This window comes from Planococcus citri, chromosome 1, assembly GCF_950023065.1.
Source record: "Planococcus citri chromosome 1, ihPlaCitr1.1, whole genome shotgun sequence".
NCBI lineage: Eukaryota > Metazoa > Arthropoda > Insecta > Hemiptera > Pseudococcidae > Planococcus > Planococcus citri.
Window position 1 is genome coordinate 33,874,546 of NC_088677.1, and position 12,694 is coordinate 33,887,239.

General features: G+C 33.7%; 1 protein-coding gene across 5 annotated transcripts in view; it reads left to right on the plus strand.

Moving 5' to 3' along the window:
* EcR (Ecdysone receptor) overlaps nt 1-12,694 on the plus strand; it is an 80,355-nt gene that overhangs the window by 26,326 nt on the left and 41,335 nt on the right. For 2 of the 5 annotated variants that reach the window (XM_065344100.1, XM_065344102.1), the window contains one exon: nt 126-177. The exons of 2 other annotated variants lie outside the window; for them this stretch is intronic. The gene's annotated coding sequence lies outside the window, so the exon portion shown is untranslated. Of the gene's footprint in view, nt 1-125; nt 178-5,530; nt 5,806-12,694 lie in introns of those variants that run through there. One more of the 5 variants, XM_065344103.1, reaches the window with a different exon arrangement.

Below are 12,694 nucleotides of genomic sequence, written 5' to 3' on the forward strand. Positions count from 1 at the left end.
TCGTTTAAAAAAAGAATAATTTTGCTCCATTTGAATACTTGGGCTTATTTGATGTGTAATTACAATTATTTTGCGAAATGATGATCGATTAATTAATTCGACAATTGTCTTTTTTTTTGTTCTAGGTGAGTTCGAATTTTTGCCGTAACTGTTACAGAATAAGACAAATACATTCGAGTGAGTTACTTACATATTTTATGATCCTTCCTCTCGTTTGAAAACGATTTGAAAAATTTGCTAAAATTAAATAAAAATTATTACAATTTAAAAATTTTTTTTGGTGATTATCACATTAATTAGGCTATTTCTACAACATTTGAACAGTAATTTTTATGCTATTTGACGCAATTTTCTGAACATCTTTGAAAGATTTCCATATTTTTGTTTCTTTAGCATTTTTAATGCTTTTCCACTTGTCGTAGGAGGAACCAAATTGTGACATTCGATGAAACGAGGTTTTCTTGGCGAGAAAAACTTTCTAAATTGAGAAAATGCTTCAGTTTTTTCACATTTTGTAGCATTTGTTCAAATATTTCAAACTTTTCTGAGATCTTTAGCAATTTGACAAATAACTACCCTTTTGCTTAAAATTTCACCTGAAATATTCATCCTGCGATTGTGCATTAGATGGAGAAAAATGTCGAAGCGCAATATGCACCGTTCACCATCAAATCGTATAATCGGTGAACGTGTTTTACCAATAAAGTTGGCACTAAAGAACGTTTTTATAAACTCGTTCTAATTAATTTACACATTCTCTTTCGGTAATTAATTTATAAACCATGTGCAATTATGATGACTAATTATGTAAAAATTCATCGAAAAATGCTAACTTCACTTCAGCATGTAATTTGGTCGTTTTATTCAAAGTAAACGCATGCAAAACTAGCTATTTAGATGAATAATTTCAAAATTTCATGTTTACGAAAGAATACCTACCCATATAGTGATAATCATGATTGTTTTGGAAATTACGGTTCCGATTCGAAAATTAGATTGTTAAACATAACAGAAAAAACCTATAGTGCTCAAATAAAATTTGAACCTCTTTATTTATCGGTTGTAAAATTCATCCGGAGTTTTTTCTTTTAGGTTTTGAAAGAGCTTATTGATATAACCCGTTAAACAAACTTATCTACATTCAATGTATTCGTTTACTCGCGGCTAGAAACCTCCGTTTGCGTTGGAAATACTAACAAAACAACAAATTAAAGGTGTTCAGGTATAAAATCTAGCGTTTTAGTATTCAAATAACCAATTCTAGTACCAAAAAAAAACTATTCTACGTCGTTTGTTTTGAAACCAGACGAGAATTCCGTTTGTCATTGTCAATTTCGCCCTATAGAATTAAAATTTTTCCAACAAGAACCACGCACTGTGTATTATGCTCTCACAATGACATTCTAATTACGGAACTCGTCCACATTTGCATCGATTCGCGAACGTTTCGTCCTTCGTTGTCGTCGTCGTCGTCGTCGTCGTGAAAAAAGGAGAGTCATCAATATCATAAAATGCTTACGTTTCAATAAATGAATCCCCCTAGTTGCGGTGTACAATGAACCGCTAGCCGTTATCAAGATGGCGTTTCAAAACGCTAATTCTTTAAAAAATTCATAAACAGCGCGGTATTTCTTTTAAATTTCTAACGGTAAAATTATATACGACGACGAATGAGTTACGTATTTGAAATTTGCTTATCGACACGATGGAAAATACTTGTATAGCTCTGTGTGTGTTGCGTGTATTCAACACGGGTGGATAGTGATGAATTTTTTGTACAATCAATTCACGTAATAATAAACGAACCACAATTTATGATGAATAGTTTCAAATTTTTGGCCTAGGTATATGGCGTTTATTGTGTACAGATATAATAATGTCATCGCGTAGGAAAACGTACTGTGTATTCGAGCCTTTAAGATTTCCTAAAGTCGTTTTCTTTTGTGACAATGAAAAAAAAAGTAGGTAATATACACCTGAATCGATTGAATTTTTACATAACAATGAAGCATAATGCGAAGAGAAACCCAGCTTCACTTTCCGAATGGGTATACGTGACATAAATTAAAAAATGTACACATTTATACCGCGTATATCACGCCAGCCATAAGCGAACAGGTTTTAATGATGAACGGCTTCCTCTAATTTAATATACTATGCGACGACATCACGTAGAAAATTCATATCAACCACACAACAGAAAATTTTCGTCGGTATCCCTACTCATCAAATAAAAGCCACGTTTTGTATCGTATAGGTACGTATTTGTCGTAATGCATATCCATTTTCAAAGAATCTCGTCAGTCAGACTGAATTAATGAATTTTATTTCGACGTTTCTCGACGAATGAATGGTTTCCTTATAATCTCATCGCGAGTAGGAGTGATGCTGAGATTTTTCTCTTCTAGAAAAAAATACACTCGATGTTGACAGGTGACTCATCAAGAACGAACCTTGGATAATTTTTTAAATGCTGCTAATAGAGAAGTAGAAATTAAAATTTTAATCTATTGAATCCGAATTGAAAATTTTCTCAATTTTTTTTCCCGCTTTGTACAATTGGTTTTTCAACTTTCCTTCAAATATTACAACTTGCAATTTTTTTTACTGAAAACAAATTTTTTCGATTGAAAAATCAGAAATGTCAACTGGTGAGGGGGAGAAAAGAGGATCAACCTTCTAATGTTTTCTGTCAACTACATCCATCATTTTCACATTTACTCCAAAGGCATCAAAAGTTTATTTGAATAGCTGAAAAATTGATTTCCATCTTTTTTGTGGGTGCATCAACCCAAAAATAGCGTGTACATACTTATTCAAGCTATTCCATTTTACTTCCAAAAGCAGTAGGAAGATGAATTCAAATGAAATGTATGCAGCAGCAGTTGGACAGTGGACTGCATTATAAACTGGTCCATTTTCAAAATTCGTATCATCGGTGTCCCACAATAAACTAGTAAATGCATCTTCGACGAACCGGTTTATGGGAGAGTGCGAATTCGGGTACAGTACATATGCATTAGATGTGTACTGGTAATATAGGTCATTCATTTTTTGTATTATTCTATATACGCATATGCTATTTATTCATTCGTCGATGTATCGTATGTGATTTATTATGAATTTCGATCAACTAGTAAGCTTTTTACGATATGTAGGTTGTTAGGTACTATGGTTATTAACATTCGTCCACATATATACGAGTATGAATTCATTCTGTATATGTACTTGTATTCGCGACACGAAACGATTCGGTACGATAATTTATCATCGATATAAACCGTCACCATATTTCAATCTTTTTTTCCAACATTTTGTGGCCATATTAGTGAAAAATAAACTATACGCAACCGGTTCTCATGCTATAGCAACGAAAAGTCAAGCCGCGCCCGTCGCGAGCTCTTCATTACAAGGGTAAAATTTTTCATCGCAGATAAAATGGCACGTAAATCTGCCACTGCCAAGTTGTCAAGCGAATTAACGTATGATCGTAGTTGATCATAAAACTTCTGTTTGAAAAATCTTCGGCCTTGAATTTAAAAAAAAAGATAATCACATTTTCCCGTTGAGAAAATGAGAGGTGCGTAGATTGTCACAATTTGAAAAATACGAAATCAGGTTTTTTGGAATTTGATTTTTTTTTTTGAAATGATTTCAATGAACAATTTTGTCAATACGTGCGTCAATATTCGAAAATCTTTTTTTTTATGGAAATGGCAAACTATCCAAAGTTTGTATTTTTAAAATGTGAATTATTGTGGTTCTACTAGGTACATGTAATTTACCACCGAAATGAAAATTTGAAAAAGTGTGGTAATTTTTTCAAAATTTCTTTAAAAGTTTAATATGATTGTATGAGTGTTTTTTATTTTTTTTGAAAAACAAGTCATTAATTGTTGTAGGTAAGTAAATCTTTAAAATGAATTATCATGGAAATTTATTCTGTGGCAAATTACTGGCAATTTACGGTCTTACGTAAATTTACCGGAATAACATAATATCCATCCATTGTCAATTTCTGAGTATTCACTCATGGAAATAATTTTTAAATAAATGGGAAAAAACTGGTTGGTAGTGAAAAAAATTTTGCATTAGTATAACGAAATTAATCAGTGCAAAATGGTAGACTATCAATTATCATATATCAGACTGAATAAATTTTCAACTTAAATTTCAGTACATCAGTTTTTGAACAAGGTGAGAGAGAACTGAGAAGAAGAAATATAATCAGTATAGTTTTTTAGGGTATCTGGGTCTATAGGTGAAATGAAAGCAAAAATAAATCGAAAGTCTAAATCTCGCTTGATAAGTCACAAGACGTACTACATAGCATGGTGGAAAATTTGGTTGCACTAAATCATCTGGAATTTCGAACGTTTCTTGTGAGACAACGTTGAGAAAAGCTCTTTAATCTTCGTACATAATTTTCCAAAAAAAAATCTGTCATCTCTCAACTGTTATTAATTAAATTTCTTCAGCCAAGCTAAAAATTGGGTTCAAACAGTTGATCGTGCAATTAAAATTTGTCATAAAAAATTTTTTTGCTATCTGTCGAGTTGTGAACTTTCCCCCCCAAAAAAATTTCGTTTTCATTTTGACAAATTAGGTTACTTAAAAGGCATATTTTAATTACTTTGGGGATTTGGGTTGCATTTGGGAGACACCCAATTGACTTTTCTATATTTCGAGTGATTTGAACGAAAAAATGTATTGTAGGAAAAAGTGCTCAACAGAAATAATCGAAATGGTTGAATTTAACGTTAAATCGGCTCCATTTATCAAATTCCATCTCATTTGAGTTGACCTATTGAACTGGACGTCAAATCTGCGTGTTGGTGTTGGCTTTGAAAATCTTTTCTAGTAAAAATGTGTTTCATGAATCCCAAGTCATGTAAATGGAGTGATGTTTGAAATCGAACTTTGTGTAAAAGTCGATATAAGGGAGAGACATTTGGCTGATAACGAATGAACGAGTTGAAAGCGATAAAGAAGAAAAAAAGAAAACAGAAGGAGTAAAAGCACAAGCTTTAAGTACGTAGTGTATCAAGGACGCATGCACGCACGCTCGACTTTTGATTGGGGCTTCTTGTGAACGAGACGTGGTCGGGAAAATACACTGCTCGTGAATGTCAGCAGCGTTGGCGATGGTCGGAAACGGCTGTATAGATGTGAATGTGTTGCTGTGTAGTGTGTTGTGCGCCTAGTATAGTGGCGCGCCACGCCATGAGAGTAGGTTGACAACCACGGCGGTGTGGAGGCTGAAAGAGAGTCTAAAATTGAGATGGCTCGAAGGTTGGTGCTTCGTAGAGCAGAGCGACACGATGAAATTTCAACGAGGGTATGTACAACGCCACCGAGCCCCGCCGCCACACCCCACCGTATCGTATTTGTCCCTGAACCTTTGTTAGTTTCGGTAAGAGAATTGAGGTCACGAGCGTGCATCCCTTTTTTTTTTCATCTTTTCCTCCTCTCTCATTGCTCGGCTATATCGAGACCGTCTCTCATTATTTCTTCCACTTTATCGGCCTTTCTCTTAACCTAGTTGTGTATTGGTATTTTTATTTTTAATTCACTTCGGAAATCTTGGCCGTGTGTGCTCAGCTGTTTTTTACGTACCGTTTACGAATGAACGACCTATCCACCGACCGAATTGTTCGAATTGCGGGCTTTTCTTATCACCGATTTTTCATTCGTATAATTTTTCAATTGGACGATTTCTAATGTAACGTAACTTGACGTAATGTTTTGTTTTCATCGTGTGCGATTGATTAAAAAATTTTCTGGTTCGTGGGCCTTCGAGAAATGGTAATTAAATTTTCTGTACAGTAGTTAAATGCAACGTGTTGGCAATTTTTTTTTCGTGACGTTTGCTTGCGTTTTGTTTACGCCTATTTTACTCCTTTACTGCTGCAGTTTTAGTACTATGAATTAATACAATCGCATAGGTTTGCGTTTACTATGCGGTATTTATTAACGAAATGATGCAAACTTGAAAATTGTTTTGTTTCACGTTCAGTCATACTGGGTGTTCTATTGTACATACTTCAGATTTTGACGGCACTTGGTACGAGAAATTGATAATTTAATGGAAATAAGTTGTCCATCTCAATATTTGAAGGGAGTATGAACATTTTCTTGATGGAGTGGTGTCACAAAATGTGAGAAAAATTTGGGCCGAGATGGTAAGAAATCGAAAAAACATCCAAAAATACACCTTCGTGCAACTTCTGGTGCTAACGCCCTACTTTTGATTTTCCAAATCGATTTGTGACAGTATCAAACCATTTTGGAGCTTACGGCGAATTTTTGGGTCATTTTTGAAAAATTCTGGAATGCAATAAATGAAAAAATTGTTTCTGAACTCATCAAAAAGGTCACAAGAACGGTACATAACGCATGGTGTTGATCTTCCGGAGACGCTTTTAGCAGAATTTTTCAAAAATTGAAAAACCAAAAAAATTTTTAAAGGCTGTGAAATAGGTCGAAGACTTGAAGTAATTTATTTCAGATGTCTACTGTAATGGGGTCAAATTCGATTTTTCGAAGTTTATCAAAATTTGAATATTGTCTAGTATACATATTTAGCATCTAACATTTTGGATGCTCTTACAATTTTGTTCGAATTCACTTTTTTTTTTACCTGTAGGGATGCTGTTTTTTTAAAAATCTGCTTAATTCGATCTCTGAGTCGTTGCTACACAATTCGTAGAACCACTACCTTTTCAAATTTCAAATCTGTGGGATCTCGTTCTTGCCAATTTTTTCATTTCTCATTCTAATTATACCAAAACTTGAAGTATGACAGCTATTCGATAAAATACCCCGCATTTGAATGAGAAAACTTTGTAAAATTATACCTTTCCGAGCCTGAATTTTGCGCGTATCTTCAGAGAAAAGTTGTAAAACGTAACACGCGATTATTTTGATTTATAAAAAAGGCGCGTCTCAGGCTTGTAATCTTCTGTTTGTGTTATTAATTTCGCAATTGAAACACACGACAGGTTTTGTTTTTTAAAGCGAAATAAACGTGCTTGGGTACGATGATTAATTAATGCATCGAACGTCGTATTTTCATCGTCAATTTTACATTGTGAATAGTTTAGATTTCCTGTTACAAACGAATCAGTTATATGTGAATTGAAAGATACTGCCATAATGTCAACTGCAATGTCCGGCATAAATTCGTCGCAGTTGACCAGTTGCATTCTTCTATGTACATGGTGCAAGGTTGACTTACCCCTACAAATTCGAATTAGAATTGTATTTGCTTTTTTAATGAGTTGGTACAAGGTTTGCGATGAAGAGGGGTATTTCTGAAGTGCAGCGTCGTATAATTTGACAATGCAGTTTGACTTCGAATGTACGTACCAAAAAATGGTAATTTTCATTAACATTGTATCGTATCGTTTGCTTATAAAAGGTACGTATTAAAATTCGAGTGATATATTTGCGTAATGAGTACACGTTTTACCAAATTCAATGAAAAAGTTATTGAAATATTATCGTACTTGGTCATTTTTCCTCCAACTTTCCGTTTTTCGTTCTCAATATCTGAAGTTTACATGAAAAAGTATAAATCAGTTCTTAGATTATTCCTTCGTTAATTCGCAATTATTTCATAAAAATTTCTTAAAATCATCAAAATGACATCCCCCCAATGTTTTCAAAATTTGATTTCTTTCAAGTTTTTCTCAAAAAATCTGTTGCAAGGAAATTTCTTCGAAGCTGGTCTTGAGGAAGTTCTATATCAAGTCATGTCTCAGTTTGGTTCAAAGGTCTAGTTGGGGGTGTCAACTGTCAAGGACAATGACAAAAGGTCGATTCGGGTATTATCTAGATCAGGATATGTTGTCGTAGTTGAGGTCAGCAGATTGAAATTGAAATTCGTATTCGCTTATCTCGGAGAAAACAGGATAACTTTCTTAATGTAATTGAGATATTTTTGAAAATTTAAAGGCGATGCAAAAATCTGAGATAGGTTGTATAATTCGCTTTTGATAAATGAAAACAGGCCATTTTTTTCGAACCAGGAGAAACAGTTGGAATGTTCCTTACATTAGCCACTGTCGATGAGCATTTTACTCGTAATTCGAAGCTTACTTTTGCGTAAGTGAGAAAACTACATATGTATATTGCACCTGACAACACGAGCAAATCAAAAATCTCAATTCGAACACTATGTGTTGACAACTTGAAATTAACCTCGATAATACCAAAATAACGTTTAAATACATAGCATGCAAAAATGTCATTCGTACTACAAACAAGAAGACATAATACTCGTATGGTTCGCGACACTAATAATTATGTGTTATGTGATGTGTCTCGTATATCCGAATATTATTTAAAATCACAGTGAACCAGACCCAAGGAACGAAAGTGACACCTCTTTTTTTAATAAATAAAATCTATTTTGAAAAACTCTCGAACCGGGATAAATACGCCTATTTTAAATCAACTTTTAAAATAATGCCATCCCTGGTAAAATTTTTGAAACGACGACGCAGAAACACCTACGAAATATCAGATTTTTAAATTTCATTTCATAGGTTTCCAAGCTCGACGAATCGACGATTTTCACGGGCGTTGTTCAAGGATTTTTGCAACGTCTATTCGATATTTTTATTCGTTTTTTTCCAAACGCACACGTTTCACTGGAGAGATTTTCTTTTCAAAATTCATATCGCATTTCAATCGTTGGCGCAAATTACGAAAATAAATTATTACGCGAAGAAAAATCGTAGTACTTTTAACCCTTTTGTTATGTACGTCGTACGTAGATCGGTTTCCACCTATTGTTGTATTTTTATCCTCCTTTATAAGGTCTTCTTTATTCATCTACATAGTATACCTTAGATATACATTTATCCATGTCCCGAAAGCAAAAGTACCTGCGTAAGTGCGTACCTGTACTACCTAAATACATAATTCCAGCCAATCGATACAATAGTGTATAGAAGAGAAGAAAATAATGTCTCGTCTTACGTCATACATCAGACATAGGCAGGCGTTTGACCTTATTCGCCCTTGAGTTTCAAGTCGTATAAAAAGGGTGTAGGCGAGAATGAGTATAGCGGTACAACAACGCCAGCATAGATACAATGCACAACCACCGTTATCAAGATAAAATACCCAAGAAAAAGAACCGGTAAATAGGTCGTACAAAAAGGGTCGAAAAAACTAAACCAACGTATACCTATACTCACATATGGCAGAGCCGAGCAGAGAGAATATCTCTTCAACGAAAACCGTTCGTTGTTCTCACTACTACTTTACGCAACTGGTTCATGAATGAAATGTTCGGCTATAACACAGAACAATTTCATAACACCAGTTTAATTCAACCTCACCGAGTTCAAAAATGTCATTACTTTCAAGATCCGAAGAAGAGTAGTATCTTAAATATGAGATTTTTCAACTGAGAATTTTAGCTTTTTACCCCCAAAAAAAACAGTATTTCTTACCTTTTTTTGGATGAGATTTTCAATACTGTTTTCGGATTCTATGGGTCAAGTTTGATGTACGTATTGGAACTTATTTCAGCCTCCTATATACCTTCACTCAGAGAGGGTGTGAGAAGTTGCTAAAGAGTGACATTTTCAACATTTTTATACCTATAAATTTTATTTTATGGCAAAATGTTGACCAACTGGTGTTCTAATGTAAATTTTCGAATAGTACGGATCCAGTACTATTAGACCCAGAAGCACTTCCTGTAGCCCTCCGCCGAAGACAAATTCGTTCGCGTGTGGTTCATTGAATGATTCACTAAAAATTAATTAATCCGTTCGCGAATTATTTCTAAAGAAATCAATCAATTTGTTCAATCATCAAATTGTTCGTGAATGATTCGAGTCGCTTCGCTTGGAAAACAGATCAATATGCTTTATATACAAAAGTTTTATAAAAATTGAATAAATTTGTTCGTAAAAGAATAAAGATTTACCAAAACCGAATCACTGCATCAAGACGACGTTTTCACGTATGAAATTATAGAAAAAAATATTTGACGGAAAGTCGGTCTTCTCGCGCCAGCTGTGTGAGATTTGTTGATGCTATATTTTTTCAACATTCTATTCTCTTTGAATTCAAGACGCGATCGATAGCTGTGAATTTTTTCTCGACTTTTAATGTAGGTAATAAAAGTAAAACAAAAACCAACCGAACTCCACTTTACACAATTATTAATTAAGGGCAAAGTACTTATCAAGTGTACAAAAAATTCAACATTACATTTAGTTAAACTTCGATCGATTATCATGTTTACAAGGCCAACATGATAAAGTGTACATAAAATATAACCCAAATAAAATTCGTTATATCGAACAACAAAATATACACGCTTACTTCAATTCAAGAGAATTCTTCAAAAAAGCTTTGAAAATTATCTGGTAAAAAAAAGTTATGGATGAATAATTGCTTATCATGTTGTAAGGAATTACTTACAAATTTTCCATGGGAAACTATTGTACAAAACTCAAATCATTAAAAAGGAATTTAAAAACGTAATCATTTTCATATTACAGCCAGTACAACAAAATTATTCTTCGTACCTAGTTGATCTACCAAACGTCTCCTACCTCGTAGTCTGAGTCTCTGTGCTCGGCCATTTTCTCAGCAGCGTATGGCTTTTTTTCAGACTTTCAAGGTTATCGTCGTTATCTCTATTTGCGTACAGTACATTACATACTTTGGTTTATTAAATTTTTCATAATGTTTCAGTTCGTTTACACACTCCTAGTTCCATGTACCTAGACCAACAACATCGTAGACTAGACCACGCTTTCGTTATCTCTTCGAGTCTTTGTACTACTCCTCACGTGTCTTCTGATACGTACATCCCGCATCCTCTTCTCTTTCAGTTTATCATTGCTGAATCATGAAAGTCTGTTAGTAGAATGTCACTAGCACGTTACAAAATGGATTGTTTTAATTAACGATCAGTTTCTAGAGTTGCATGGAAATTGTGAGCGTTAAATTGTAGCCAAAATTGTCAAAATTTTGTGGTAATAAGTTTTTAAAAAGTCGAAATAATGTCAAAGTTGATAATATTGCGTAAAATTCTTTCAAAATGGTATACAATTTGATTCAAATATTGATTGAAAAAATGGTAAAATACATAGGTAGTTCGAAATAGCTCAGAAAAGTTGATGAAGTTTTGCAGAGCGGTAAAATTTTAGTGATTGGACTTAGCATTCTCAGCCATCCTAATTGGGGTTTGAAATTGAAATTTTGGATATTTTTCTCGACTCAAAAAAAAATAATCCAAAGAATATCCGTATGAAAAATAGTATTTTCTGTTATGAATAATCCTATATAGCAAAGAGACCTGCAGGGCATTCTCTCCCCCCCAACTCTCCCCTCACCCCAACAAAAAACAAAAAAAATAAAATCAGCTCCTCTAGAGGAAACTTGAGAGTTGAGTTATTCCATATTTCATTTTTAAGAATACATATTTCAAAAAGTATCCTAATGGATCTTTCAAACACCCAAAATGAGTTTTGGAAAGCATAATATTGTTATTATGCATTTAATTGAAAATTTTTCGATGGTTTGTTGTACGGGTAAAAAAATTGATGTACATACAGTATAACGTTTTAAATTTCAGTAATGGATTTTAAATCTTAGCTACCCTTATCATCTGTGAAAAAAAACGAAAAATTAAAAATCGATCTTGCTCGGTATTAGTTGAAATTGCGCAATTTTTTCCATCATGTAATAGAATATCGAGACGAACTTGTGGAATTGAGATGAGATTTTTTAGAACACTTCAACGTGAAATATAACTTTTTGATTGAACGATAAATGGCTTAAAGAAAATTGAATTAAGAAAAAAATACACGAGTCGGTATACGTAATACATATCTCATCGGAATAATTTGAAAAGAAGAGAGTTTACGATACGAAGACGATGTTGCTTTGAAAATATATGTGCTTCGAACGCAGTAAGTAATATGAAAACTCGTGTAAGTCGTGGAGTTCACAGAGTTGGAAAAAATCAGATGGAAGGTTTGGTGTAAGTACAGGGTGGCCAGAAATATCGGGTACCCCTAAGAAAGTTTTTCATTAAAAATATAGGTTGGCAATGTGAAATAGATGCATATGATTGGTGGAATGTTATCTCTCCAGTCCAACAACCAATCATGTGTTATCATTATTATCAGTCACTGTGACCAACCGAAGTATTTAGTTAGAAAACTTTTTTAGGGGTACCCGATATTTCTGGCCACCCTGTAGAGGTACCTACCTATATACCTACGTATTTTATAGTGTAATTGGTTCGTTCGAGTAAAAACCACAATCCATGCTTCCGTTTGTTCCAATAACATTTTTTTCTTGATTTTTGTTACGATTCGATACATATGACGGAATATGACTTACGTTAGTCTGGAGGAAATAGTACGGTTGAAAATTTTATCCATATGCTACAATGTTAGCTTGAGCTTGAAATCGTTCGTGTAGACGAGAATTCGTTCAAGTAGGTGTATTGATTGAGTGTATTTATGGTAAAATTAATTATTTTGTTCGTCTTTTTAAAATCGTTGAAAGTGGAAATTTAAGTTGTCGCGACTATTTGGATTAAGATAAAAAGTTAAATAATTATTAGTACGAATATAGGTTTATCAATTTTTCGTTCAAGATGACCATTCTCTAATTTTGAGAAATGCTGAACGAATTTCACATGAACTTGATT